The sequence below is a fragment of the Harpia harpyja genome, chromosome 12 (assembly GCF_026419915.1).
Source record: "Harpia harpyja isolate bHarHar1 chromosome 12, bHarHar1 primary haplotype, whole genome shotgun sequence".
NCBI lineage: Eukaryota > Metazoa > Chordata > Aves > Accipitriformes > Accipitridae > Harpia > Harpia harpyja.
Genome location: NC_068951.1, coordinates 4,797,883 through 4,811,772, shown reverse-complemented (window position 1 = coordinate 4,811,772; position 13,890 = coordinate 4,797,883). Strand labels below are relative to the sequence as shown.

The window sequence follows — 13,890 nt, the reverse complement described above, 5'->3', positions numbered from 1 at the left end:
GGCTGACAACGGACAGGGACAAAGACTCTCCCTTTAGGGTGTCGATTGTGGGATGTGGGATTTGGACATCTATTCCTTCAGCTGGGTTCAGCTTCCCTTCCTGCCCCCCCTTGGCTACCAGGGAATTTTGGCAGGCTGGGGAACAGCTCTCAGGTCCCAGTGACACTGGGGCATGGGGGACCTGGGCACTTTTCTGATGCATTGGAGCAAGGATCAGAGGTGGGAGAGCTGGGGGCACCTTGCGTGGCCTCCTTCTGCCACACAAAGGAAGAAAGAGGCCTAAATGCGACACTTCTAAACCTATTAAAGAAGTGAAGGCAAACTTTCAGCCTTTCTCCCCAAAGCTCGCTGGCTTCTGTAGTGGGGGACTAGAGCCCCTGGGACTGCTCCCAGCTGGGACTCCAGAGTTTCTCCTTCAAACAGGTCCAGATTTCCAACCACCTTGTTCATCCCTTCATTTCACTTCCAGTTTTTATTTAATCTGACTTCTCCAGTCTCCTGAGACAAACTGATTAATTCTTTTCCCCTTCGTAGTCCCCCGAGTCCCTTGTTCAATCTTTCCCGCCTCAGTGAGATCTTAATAAATGCTGCCTGTGGCTGGAAGTGGGATTGGGTCTCAGAACTGTAATTAATTCTTTACTTCCTCCATTGCTTCAATATGGTATTTACAGCCATCAGCCCGTGCAGAAGCAGAGGTTTGCAGACTGCCTCCAACTTTTGCCTCTGATTAATGTGTTGTATCCACCTTGCTTTCTCCTTGCTCTCTTGCATTTCTTGGCTTGCCTTGTATCCAGTTTACTGTCGACATATGAAAAAACTGATGGACTTCCAGTTAAAATGTAATCTCAGAGACAACAATTGCCAGGCTTTTCTCTTTGCTCATGCTCTGTTATTTGAAAGCCTCTTAGTCCAGGCTGGCTGCTCGTGACAGGACATCCAGACCATTGCAGCAGCATGACCATGGGCTGACTATAATCTCCCTAATTGCTTTCTGTAGTCTCCTTTCCAGTAGCAGCTTGCAGGATTTTAACTCCAGCACACTGACCATCAGCCCAGGGTGTGCTTTGGAGGCATTGCACAGGAGGATGTAAGCAACTTGGAGGGAGGTGGGTGAGACACAGCAGAAATGACTAGGAGAATCGGAAGGTCTGAATGAGAAAAAGCTATTAAAAGGGTTTGTGGTTTTTGGCAGATCAGTAGAGGGGAGCACAGTGAATGCTTGAAGCCTGCAAACACTACAGAATTATGTAGGCTGACACCATGGAATATAAATAGGAGTGGACTGAAATTAATCTAGGGGTAATTGGGCTGAGTGGGGGAGCTGGTCCTTGCGGCTGTGGGAGCCTCCTCTGGCGGGGATGGAAGCCCCCAGTGCTGGCCCTGTTTTATACGGAGGGAAGTGCCTCAGCCTCCTGCCTGGGACCTGCTCAGGGTTTCAGCAGTGAACTGGAAAGCTGCATTCAATATGCCAGCGAGGCAGCGAATGCAAATTTTCTCCTTCTCTCTCTTTTGGGTGAGATTTATGCCACCTCCACATGCGCAGCCTCCTGGCAGCAATAAATCATAGAGGGGGAGGGAATGCTGCAAGGAAACAGTTACCCTGCAGTTTCTGTGTGAGGGGCAGGGAGATGGGATTGTGTGGAGATCAGCCAGCCGCTCCCAGGCAAACAGCCCCAGCATTGCAAACCTTCCCACCACTACATCAGAGACCACCCTCCACAGCCTGGGGAGACAGAGATGGGATTTGCTTTTTAGTCATCCACCTTCCCTTCCCTCCTGTGCCAGTGTTGTATGTATGCCCAGGTACCGGAGGCTAGGATAGAGCCGTCAACCTCATCTTGGCAGACAGGTTTATTACAGAGATGAGCGCTTTGCCTGCTCTGTGCCAAAGTTCTCCCCAGCGTGTGATGAGCTGGGCACCCCCCAGACCCCCAGGCATAGGTTGCATCGCAGACTTACAGCTAGTGCATCAGCAGTCACCTCACCCGTTGGGACCCATCAAAAATACATGTGGGATGGAAGGCCTGGTTCAGCCCGAATCGTGGCAGAGCACAGCTCTGCCAGTAACTGGTACGGGTGGGAAGCACTCTGCTTTGCCCCAATGGACATTAACTCTGCTCGCCCTGCAGGTCTGGCACAGCCTGCTTGACCTCTCTGTCATCTGACGGAGGTGCTGGGTTCAGCCCAGGAAAAGCAGAAGAGCCACAGGGAGGAGCAGGGGCATGAAGCAAAATAAGCAAATGCGCCCTAAGTGTCTCTCTCATTTGGGGACTGAAAAAGCTCCAGCAGACCCCTCTCCGTAGGCACTGTCAGTATTGCTGTCAGGTGTCTTCACCTCTGCACTGCAAAGCAGAAATGGAGGCAGGGCAAGGCCATGGATAGGCACTGCAGGAAAGCTCTTGGTACTCATACCAACCCTGCAAGGCACCAGCTCAGCGCTCTGCTCCATTTTGCAACTCCCTGGCAAAAATGCCCAGCCGATCTGATAAAACCTTCTTGTCTTTCCCCAGTAGCCTCAGCCACCTCCTAGCCTTACCTCGCAGCCCCACTGCTCCTGGGACTCTGGCTGGGCAGCTGTCAGGCCTGGAGGCACAGGAGATGCTGAGTCCCCTTCACGCTGGCCACAAGCAGCAAGCACAAGAAGACACAAAGGGGACAAGTTCCCTCCAGTGCATCATGCCGAGCCCAACACGCTCTGCTCCCCGCTGCCCCTGCAGCTTGGCAGGGCTCGGCCAGGGGAATGAGCCCTGCTCCAGAGGACCTGGGTTCAACCTCCCGGAAAGGCGTTTGGCTGCTGTCTGTAAGCACCTGACTGCAGTTTAATCCACTTTCAGTGCAGAGCTCTGACAAGCCCCCAGCAGAACTAGGACAGCTAAAAATACTCAGTGCACAAAGAAAGTAGTAATTTGGGTAGGACTGAACCGAAGTGATTTATCTCAAATCAAAAGGTTCAAAAGGTGCAAAATGTGGTCTCATCAGGTCAAGTATCAGAAAAGGAGCAAAGATGTCGCAGGGCTTAAGAAAAGCAGCAAAATCTAAAGATCTTGACAAACTTCACAGCAAGAGCAGCAGAGCCTGTACCAGCAACGCAGGGAGGTGCCTGCTGATTTCCCCACCATATGCTGACTTTACCTTTACTGTCAGTCTAAATTCTGCCAATTATTAAATTATCCAACTTGCAGCAGGAATGCAGTTAGATGTGATCCAAATGGTGTCACTACAATTATGGTAATTATCTGAAAACAAGCCAATTACTTCCCTCCTCTTCGTGCCAGTTGGTACCGAGATAGCAGCTGTTCGAGGGAAATTTGTTATTGCGTTACTGTACATTTGTTAAAGGTTGAGGTTATAGATTCTAGCCTTCTTTTAAATATTAAAAGTGCTATAAAGTCATGGAGTGTATAACTTATTAGGATTTTTTTTAAATGTCAGGAAGGGAGAAATTTCTTTTATATGCCAAGAGAACCGGTGGGAAAGTGATTTACTAATGATTGCTGGCTGGAAATGTGTACTTTGCAATCAGCATACAACTGAGCTATAAATTAACCTGTGTCAGCTTGTTACCTCTACCCATGTAAAATGAACTAAATGCAGAAGCTTTCTGGGGATCTTTCACATTTCTCCTTCTTCAGTTTTGGCATTCGGGATGCTCAATGCATCTGGAGGCATCTTGCAGGATTGGCCCCTCCACTGGATTCACTATCAGCAGCTCATTCAGTTTGTCAAGTGCTTTGGCTCATTTAATCGTGTGAGAAGCAGCAACACTCACTTATGGAGAGTGAATGCAAAGGATGGCTCAGCTCTGCCTGCAGCCCTGTGAGCGCTGCCCCAGGCAAAGCAAGTTGGGCCAACATTGGGCAGAGCCGTGGGAAATTCTTCACCCACGTGAAGAGGGTCCTGAGAAGTTATGTATTAAGCCATCTTTTACATTTAAACCTGTTCATATCAAGGACAGCCTTACTTAAATTGCTAAAGGTGTCACAACATACAAAGCTCACCACTTGCAGCTACTCTCAGAGGTGCATATGAAGCGCCCTTGGACCACAGATCAGTGTGACCTCTCGTTTTGCACAGACCTTCCTTGCAGAAACTAGAGTCTTTCATCTCATGTTTGCTACCATATCCTCCCTTGGACTGACCTTAAATTTTTTTTCATGTGATGTTTTGAAATCTTTGGCTTTGATGTGCATAAAACACGTCTTTCAATAAATGTCAAGAGCAGATTAAAGAAAATTAAACAGCAGAAAGAAGAGATACTACCTTTTGGCTTGAACAGCATTTTCATGACAACTGAATGAATCAGCTATGAAGAATGTGTGTTTTCTTCTCCATGCTCAAGGTACATGCCAGTAGGATCTGTTTATAACTGTGGGCTTAACATATACCCCCGTGCATCCGTAATTCCCTGCAGTTTGTGTGCAGCTACACAGCCAAGGCACAGGGCAGAGCTCAGTTCCCGGGAGCAGGTTAGTGGCATTAGCCTGCTGCTTTGCTTGAAATAATTAGCGTTGCTCACAGATGACCTTCACAGCAAGCCCTAAAGGCTGACAGATTTGGGTTATATTGGAGCAACAGAAAGAAGCACGTTTCAGAGAGCTCCTCCTGGAGAAGTCCCTGCTGCTCACTCCACCATCAGCCCCCAGGAACTGGAGCTGGGCATCGCGGCACCCACGCACCCGCAGCAAGGGGGTTTCTCACTTCCGCAGACCACGGGGGACAGATGCAGCCACTGGGCTCCACCACTTTCCTGGACATCCCTGGTACCTTCCTGCTATTCTTAACTGATACCATCTGCTTTCCATTTTCCTTTCCCAGAAAGTCCCTGTTGCTGTCAGAGCGACATGCCAGGACTCTCTCCTTTCTGCATTTGGGGTTGTGTCCAGTTCCTACTAACTTGGCAATATGTGAAGTACCACCTCACACAGAAGAGTGTAGGTATGCTATTTGCTACTGATCGCCACTCAATTTTTCTTTATTATCATTTAAGATTTACTTATTACCTTTATCCTTTTGCTTCACATGAAGTTATTTTCACATTTGTTACCCATTAAAACTGCCCAGTTCAGATTTCTCCCTGTTAAGCAGCAACAAGACATTCAGCCACAAGGATTACATTTGATAGTGTTAAAAAAAAATAAAAAATCCAGGCAGTCCCCTGCCCAATTGTAGCATTCGATACGAGTGAGTGTGTAAACAGGTTTCTGCTTATCAGTCCCACTGCTATCTGCTCCACACAAACTGCTCAGCCCCACAAAATCCAATTTCCAAGAGGTTAGAGGAGGGAACTGTTTGCAGAAACACAGCAATACCAATCTCCAAAGCCACAGCCCTCATTACGCTGACGTTGAAGAGAGAAATGCCGCTTGACTCCTCCTGGCACCCAAAGGTGACATTTACTTTTGTGACTTTGATTAGAATCAGCCCAGCTTTGCCATGGGATTGTTTCCTCCTATTTTCCCCTCCTTGTGTGGTGGGTCGGCAAAAACGGCCGAGCCCCCGCTGCGGCCATTGTGCCCGGAGCAGGTGCTGTGCATGGGGGGTCTGCAGTGCACCCTGGCCCTGCAGCACAACCATCACCTTCTGTTTCGCCCCAAACAGCTTGGAAACTCGACTTGGAAAGACCAGTCACACACTGACAGGAGAGACAGGAACACAGCCTGCTGCCTCCCGTGGGGTGCCCTGCACCGGGCATGGACCGAGAGGGTGAGGTCCTGCATTCAAGGCTATGCCATTTTGAGCTTTTGCCCAATGCCTGGATGTAGACAGATGCTGCAGCTCAGTCCTGGAGGAGCTGAGCTCTCCAAGTGCCCTCTAGCACTGGGGAGGAAGGAACACAGCACCGGGGATGCCGTGGGCTGAGCCCTCTGACATGGCTGCTGTAGGCGACAGTGGGAAGGATACGGCAGCATCCAGTGGCAGCAGGGCTGTGAGGTACAAAAGGCAAACGTGCCTCAGCCCCTGACACAGGCAAGAGCTCTTTGTTTATTCCCAGATAGAGTGATCAAGCAGCAGGCAGCCCACCTCCGTTCCTGACACCTCCGCTCCCGACACCTCCTGTAAAGGGCTGTTGCCCAGAAGTTCACTGCATCAGTAAAAATGCAAACTGTAAGCTGATTAGATATTCATAGATACTCTTTCTTGATTAGCTCACCATTAATATTTCAATGTCAGAACTGGATGCATACTGCCTCCCTGCTCTCTTCCTTCCTGCTTAATTAATTTTGACCATCACCAACAACAGTCTCCGACAGATAGCAGAAATTAAAGTGGGCTGTTCCGTGACTTTGCTTGCTGTAAACAGCTATTTGCAATTCCTTTTCATACATCACCCACCCGTGACAAAGAGATCACAGTAGCAGAAAATGAGTCTCCCTCGTAAGGACTTCAGAGATCCAAAAGAACATTTGCTTATTTGATAAAAATAATCAAAAAGACAATGCAGTAGGCACAACTCAGCAACAAGATTTGTGTCTCACCTAGTAATCAGCTGGCTGTTCTGCCGTTAAAAAAAAAGGAAGAGAAAGAATTGTTAATTTATCTTTAAAAAGAGAGGGCCTTTGATTTAGGGTAGCTCATAAAAGCCGTAGTATCACCCAGCTGTGAGGGGATGTGATAATCACTGCAACCCCAGCAGTGGTGTGAGCGGCTCACTTCATAAAATGCAGGCTGCATGGCTGCCTAATGCACTGCACACACATCCATGGCTGATAACACGACATGCTGCTAATAGTCTGTTTGATCTTATTGATGTGCTCAAGATATATGGGGGCAGGAGGAGCAGCGAGGCAGAAATTATACGGTGGCGTTCATTCCACCCCAACCCAGGGGACCGTCTGCCTTCGTCCATCCTCCTCCTGGGCCCGGAGGGATGGGGAGCTCTCCTGCATGACTGGAGGGCAGTTGCCACCTCCCAGGTCCGTGGGGTCCTGACACAACACACACTGGGATTGCTATTACAATGTGCTTACCTGGGACCAAAGCGGCACTGGGTTTGCAGAAACAAAATTTTTGCCTTTCTTTCCTGCCACCTGAGCTGCATGTCGCTGCTGCAAAACAAACCCTCTGCTACTGGACATGGTCCACATCTCCATCCATTGCTGCAAACCATCCTGCCCCATCCTCCAGCCTCTCCTTTCCCAAGGAATACACCATGATGGTGACCCAAGGCAAGCAGAAAGGCAGGAGCGGCATGTTGCAGCCTTGCTCGGCTCCATCCCCTCCATGCAGTAACTCAGGCTGTTAAATGCCTGGCCAGAGCTCACCATCTGCTTCCAGTCTTCTAGGAATACTGCTGTGTAATTCAATCAAAAAGAAGACCCTTGTTTCACTGAATCGTAAGTCACTCTTCAAGTAATTATATTTTTATACCCCTATCAGGAGCAACAGGGGCTGTTCATTTTATGGGCTTTAGCAGCCAGAGCTGTGCTTCTGCCAAGGTTATGGCTGGGAGGGAAACACGATTTAACATTTCCTCAGCCATCCAAGGCTTATCCATGTTTTTAGCTTTTTGGTTAGGCTAGTGAATAAAGCCCTGCAGGACCAGGGCCTTTGTCCAGAAGCGCTCTTATTGTGGAGCATAAAAAATGTGCTGGCTTGGACCAGAAGAGCTGACCAAACCATCAGCATGAAGCTGATTCCCAGTGGTGTGAACATGCCAGGTCTGCCCTTCCAGGGCAATGCACAGAGCAGCTTCTGCAGCACAGTGATTGCTGCCTAACCAGGGAGCAAAATCCTACTTATCCCAGCAGCTGGAGGAGACATGGGGCTGCATCCCTCGCGTGCTGCCTTGGAAAGGTCAGATGAGATCAGTTCAGAGGAAAAGCCTACCAACTTGCTCCATCTAAAGTGCCTGGGATACAACTCACAGGACTCAAAAAAATAAAGGAGTCTTTAAAAAAGATCCAAAAAGGTAACCTTTCTGGAGCCTTCTCTTGCTCTCTGGGGTAATTTCCCCACTTTAGACACTTCCACTCTCCTACAGTTTGTGCCCTCTCTCCAGACAGCCACCCCTTAGCACCACTGTCCTTTCCTGGGTTAGTTCTCCACCTGCTCTTTCACTGCCCCAGATGTTCAGTCTTTTAAACAGATTTATTCCCTTGATTTTGAAAAGGGCTTCACCATGTTTCCATCTGTGTTTACAGTCAGTGCAGGGTAAATTTCTCCTCCTAGCAGATCTGTTCCTTATCAGCAAAGAAATTCGACTCAGCATAGAGTCAGACAGGAAGGCAGAGCAAAACATTTCTGAACCAGCACTCACTTGGGAGCTGTGCTATGTGCCCACACAAGGATGGAGACCTCCGCCAGACTACCTGCATTATCAGACTGTGCAAAAAGGAAGCGGGATCTGGCCCAGAGCCACCGCTCACAGGTCCGATCTCAGGGCTGGCTCCCCAGCTCACCCAGCACCGCCTGCCAGTTATTCAGGCTACTAAAACCAAATGCTCATCTAGAGCAAGCAAAGCAGGACTGAAATGCCCCGCATTCCACCAAAGGGTCTGACCCAGGCAGCCGGGACCCTGCTGGTTGGGTGTTGGAAAGACCCATGTTGTCAGACCTTCAGAGCTCCTTTCTCAGGGAAATCCTATCTCTGTGCATGCCTTCTCTTAAAGCAGGACCAGCTAATGCATGAACACAGCCGTTTTTAACTGCCTGGGCAATTTGCCACTCAAAGGACAGTAAGCAGCTGCAGCCCAGATTTATCACCTTGCTCACCAAGGCTAGGCCAACACATCTCTGCTGTACGGCAACAGCAAGGCCTCTTAATGACTTCCCAGGTGGATCTACAGATAGCATGAGCTTCATCTAATCACAGGAAAACAGATTTTGAGGCATTTGGGGGCTCACTGCTTCACCCTAAACTGATATCAACCTTCAGGTTTTGGGGCAGCAGGTTGCTGCTGGCAGACGGGTGTACATGCTGCTCTCTTCGCTATAAACTGCCCTGCTCTGTGTCCTGACAGGTCCTTGTCCCCATGTTCAGATGCCTGTTAAATTACAGCCGGGATCCAACCGGCCCAGCAAACATTTATGTCTGACACCAAGGCCAGAGACTGTCTTCCATGCTGCTAATATTGGTTTAGCACATCATAAGAGGCCAAAAACTTCCAACATTGACAGACAGAGAGGGCTGGATGCTGAGGTTCACCAAAGCTCCCTGAAATGCATGCATCCTTCTCTTGAGCAGACTGAACTGCAAACTGCCCCTGACAGTCCTGAGCTCCCTATTAGCACCAGAGAGGATGGGGAGGGTTTTTTTTTCTCTGCGTTACACTATACACTCGGTCCAGATGGATGAGTTAATAAAGATGATGTGACCTCTACACAATTGCTTCAGGATGCATGAAATTCAGCTAGGAGCTCCATTCCCCACAGCAAGGGAGGATATTCAGGTGGCCCTGGAGGGGGTTTGCAAGGGTCTGTCTTCATCTTCCCAGCAACAGCAGATACAAACATGAGCCAAGCCAGGGGGAAAAAAGGGAAAAGTCAAACTGTTTATGATGAGAAACATCAGCCGAAGCACATAATCACATAGCAAGGAGATAAGGAGACATGCTTCTTCCCAGCACTGTGGGCATGCAACAAGCAGGCTGGGCAGCCACTAATGACAGCTATTAAATGATAAATGCTCTGAAGCTTTGCAGGATCAGGTTTATGATGTCCTGGCTGTGGTACAGGCAACCTGAACTTGCAAGGGAAGAAGGACCCTCTCATGCAGTGGTTCTCTCCTGCAACAACCAACAAGCATGGTTAAGCTCCACGAAAGGTGAACCATAATCAAAGCCCTCCCTCCCCAAAATCTCATGTGAGGGAGCCTGCTTGGAAAGGTATGGCTTGAAGAGCCCTCCAGTGACACCCCTGAGCTCCACACTGGTACCTTGAAAATGTTAGAATGAGAGTAAATGTCCTGCGTTGTAGAAGAAGGAACAACTGCCTGTAAACTGAACAGAGAGTCACAGGCAAAGGGAAGCAAATTCCCTCTAAAACTAAGTATGGGTTTTCCCATCTGAAACACATGGCTCTGGCACAGTGCTGGGGTCCTTGGGGCTGGCTTGTATTTCCTCAGGGGCAGCAGCTTTGGAGCCTCAGTGGCACTTGTTATTTGTTGTTCCCATTTATTACAAAGCACTGTTATTATTTACAAAATATACTTTTTATGGACTGTTACTGCATCCAAGTGCAATAACTGGTCTAAACTCAAATCCCTAGGAGAACTGTTGAAAGAGAAGCAATTTGGCCACATATTAATCAGACAAGGATTTCCCCAGGTTTAAGGGAACAGAAAATATGTTTTGTACAAGTGAACTAGTTCTTTCTTGCAGTATAAAACTGCTCTTTTCCAATGATAGCAATGAAAGGATATTGCTTCTGTCACTGATGCCACTGGAAATGTATTTCCCCTCTCCAAGAAACCAATGAAAGGACATGGCTGGTTTATTCGCTAAATGAGGCTACTGAGAAATACACTACTCCCAGCATTAGCCCAGGCATACTGCTACTGCCGTGTCCCTGGCCTGACGGGAGGGAAAAGGCACCAAGTCAGCAGGCATGTGCCAAATGGCAAAGCCATACCTGGAGAAAATCAAAGCACAGTTTGAGAACTAAGCAGAAGAAAGACAACTGTCCAAATGTCAGATGGAAATGAATCCCTAACTTCTCTCACTGAGGGTGAAGCGGGGCTCAGCTGCTGTACAGCGCAGCCAGGGTCTGGCCGCTTCTCCTTCAGCAGCTCTGCACCTTGTATGAAATGAGCTTAAACCCTGGGGAAGGCTAATCTGCGCCTAATCTGTGGCAGGGAGCCTGGCCGTTAGGAAAGCTGCCAGCCCCTCTCCCTTTTACTGCTAAGTTTAATGGTCTGGCTCTCCGCTGAAGGTTTTAGGTTTTGGAAGTAAAATCTCGAAATGGCTGTCGAACCAAGATGATCTGTCACTCGAACGCATGCACCGAAGTGAGCATGGAGAAATTACTGTTTCAGCAGAAGTGAAAATTTCCTCCAGTGAAAGGCTGAAGTTAAGTCTATGTTTGTGGTTCCACTTTCATGCTCGTCGATCTGCAGATCTGGCAAGTTCATTTTGCTTCCCTGCAACGTCCTCCCAGGTGACACCTCCCAGTTGGAAGGTAGATGGAAAAAAAGTCAGTTGTTGTTTTTAACATGGGAGTTCATCAGATTCTTAAACAGGCAGAGACTGGTAGAATAACATCATCTGGGCTTTGGCGCGGGTGCCCAGCATCTCTGCAGGGTTCGGAGCAGTCCCTCTGCAGGACACACTGGCCTGAGGCCCAGGATGTTGACAGCTTATACTGAGCTGAATTCTGGAGAAAATTGGCAAAAAATGCAGCAAAAGAGGATTTGCATCAGTGTGAGTGAAAAAAATGAGAGCACATGTAAGCGAGGCATAAGCAATATTGGCTCCGGAGTGAAGCACCTCTTGGGCTGGGCTGCGACAGAACCCCCTCTCCAGCGCCCCGGCAGTGGGCTCCTACTATCAGATATTTATTAGTTGTGTCAGGAATTAGTGAGAGTTCACTGACAGAATAATAATGTGCCAAAGGCAGTTTTTCGACTTTGCTAATATAATTAAAGAAAGCAGGGGGAAAAAGCCTTGCACCAGGGAAGGAACCAGGGCTTCAGATGTCGTTGGTCGCTGTCCCTATTGCAAGGACGAGATGTGAAATGTGGAGGGGAGAGGGTGAAGATGGCAATGAGGACCTGAGCAGTGACAAGGATCATGCAATTACTGCCAGCTGTGATGGGAGGATTGCTCTTTCCAGAGAAAGACAAGGAGAAAACAGAAGAGCTGCCCTTGTGACTCAGGAGCTGGATCCATCGCCGGGTTCAGGCTTTATGCTGCTGTTTTTTACTTTCATGCCCAAATGCCTTGCATCAAGGCTAGACTTTGCTTTATTTTTGGCGCTTCTCCTCTTGCTTAGCCAAATCTTGCAGTTTTGGAGGACCTTTGTAAATGACTGGTAACAGCTTTATGGCAACAATTTGTTAATACTGCTCTGGTGATCGAACAGAGCCAGCAGTGTCACTGCATCAGGCCTGAACACATTTTTCAAGCCCCACAAGAAGAGGGACCACATGGGCTCTGTGATAAAAGCCAAGATGCTATTTCTAAAACAGGGATGGGGGAAGCTTTGGGTGATTTTAAATCAATTCAATGCCTGGACAACAGGGCGCTGCTCCCCCGCTGCCTCCGCTGCCAAGTTCCTCTTCCAAATCCCAGGGCTGTCTTCTGAAAAACAACCCTCGGTGTCAACAGGTTGGGGCTCCCAGGCACTGTGCCCACAAAAATGCCCATCAGGAAACCGGCTGCAGGTCAGCCCCCAGCCCGGACTGCGTGGGAGGGGGTGGGAAAGGCTGCACTGTGGGAAAGGTCTGGAATCGGCTCAGACCCTTGTCTCCTCGGCCATTCCTGAATGTTTTTAATATTGGTTGCAGTGTTGGCCACCCAACCCCAAACTGTCCCCTGCCTTGAGCAGATGTCTGCTCCATTTATGTCTCCTCAAAGAGGTGCTGCAGGGGCCATGCTGTGACACTGCCTGCACCCCTGGAGCAGTGGGCATGTCCCCACTGTCCAGTGGCTCCTGCAACATCCTCGGACATTGCTCTCCAGCATCCCCAACAGCTGCTGGTGCCACAAGTCCTTTAGTGCATTGGAAGGTGATGTTTGGCAGAGTGCCTTCCCCAGGCCATTATTTCAATCATGATTTCCTGGTGAGGGGCAGGACGGGAGGGATCTGAGACCTTGCAGGCAACTGCTGTGGGTGCAGACTGGCCACGTGCACTGATGTAAGTGAAGCTCTGTCACCTCAAAGCATCTTTTGGCCCTAAAAATGCAGCACTTGAGCTACAGAGCAAAACACAGGAAGGCAAGCAGAGCTGCACTTTCCTGAGTCATGGCAACAGTTCCAGGGCTGCCCAGTTATCAGAGACCCCGTCAGGCAGCACTCCAAAACCACCTTGCATGGTAGTGATGGCAGCAGGGAAGGGGAGACTTTCACAGTGTTTTTAATAGCAGGCCAGCAATTACCAGGCAGCCACGACCCCTCTATTTGCTGCCACCAAGGAGATGCTAGCAAAGGTCGGAGTACCCAGGCAGCTTGGTTGTACACCCTCTTGGTGCTATTTTTATCTAAGTTACTGATTACACATTACCTATATGTCACCAGGCTAATCAATATTAGTCTGAGGAATCAATACGGACGTGGATGACAGTGCTGTTTGCCATTCAGAGCCTGCACAAGCTGGGAAAAACAGGGCACCATCGATCCCAAAGGTGGGCCGAGATGCAGGGCGGGACGGGAGGCACAATGCGGGCAGTGACCACATGCTGCCTTCCTAAATAATACTGTGACACAGGCACTGGGCCAGCCTCCTGTCCAGGAACCTGCCCTCTCTGTGCTGCCCCCCAGCACGTGCCTGCATCCCAAGGCTGGGGCAAACCTCCCAGCCATCCTGCAGCATTCCCTTGGGAATGGCACAGCCCATTTTAATCTGGGTTGATTTTCAGTCCTTCGGACTCAATGCATTTAAAAGATTCACACTGATCTGAAAATGAACAATTCTCCCTCTTTATGTGTTCTCACCTGATGATCAATGTCTTAAGTAATCACAGGCTACTTCAAAAAGCACAAGGTCTCCTACACTTTGCTTTGCTGCTTAACTAATCAAAAGCTGAAGCCGTCTCTGTAATGTCACCATGCTTCTGCCAGCAAGAGGGATCTTGGCTGCAGAATGCAATCAAATTTTGCAGGAAGAAGCTCTTGGGACTACCATGAAATTTGGGATTAAAGTGCAGCTAAGTAAAAGGGAATTGCAGAACTGGGGGTTTCTGCCTGTCTTACTGGAGTCTTATAACTGTTCTGATTCTGTCACAGCGATGTTGG

At 49.0% G+C, this 13,890-nt stretch overlaps 2 protein-coding genes across 2 annotated transcripts in view; both read right to left on the bottom strand.

Moving 5' to 3' along the window:
• Nucleotides 1-2,782, bottom strand: part of ASPA (aspartoacylase) — a 57,307-nt gene extending 54,525 nt beyond the window's left edge. The window contains exon 1 of the mRNA XM_052803113.1: nt 2,537-2,782. The gene's annotated coding sequence lies outside the window, so the exon portion shown is untranslated. The remainder of the gene's footprint in view (nt 1-2,536) is intronic.
• Nucleotides 1-13,890, bottom strand: part of LHFPL7 (LHFPL tetraspan subfamily member 7) — a 66,097-nt gene that overhangs the window by 36,119 nt on the left and 16,088 nt on the right. The window lies entirely within an intron of this gene.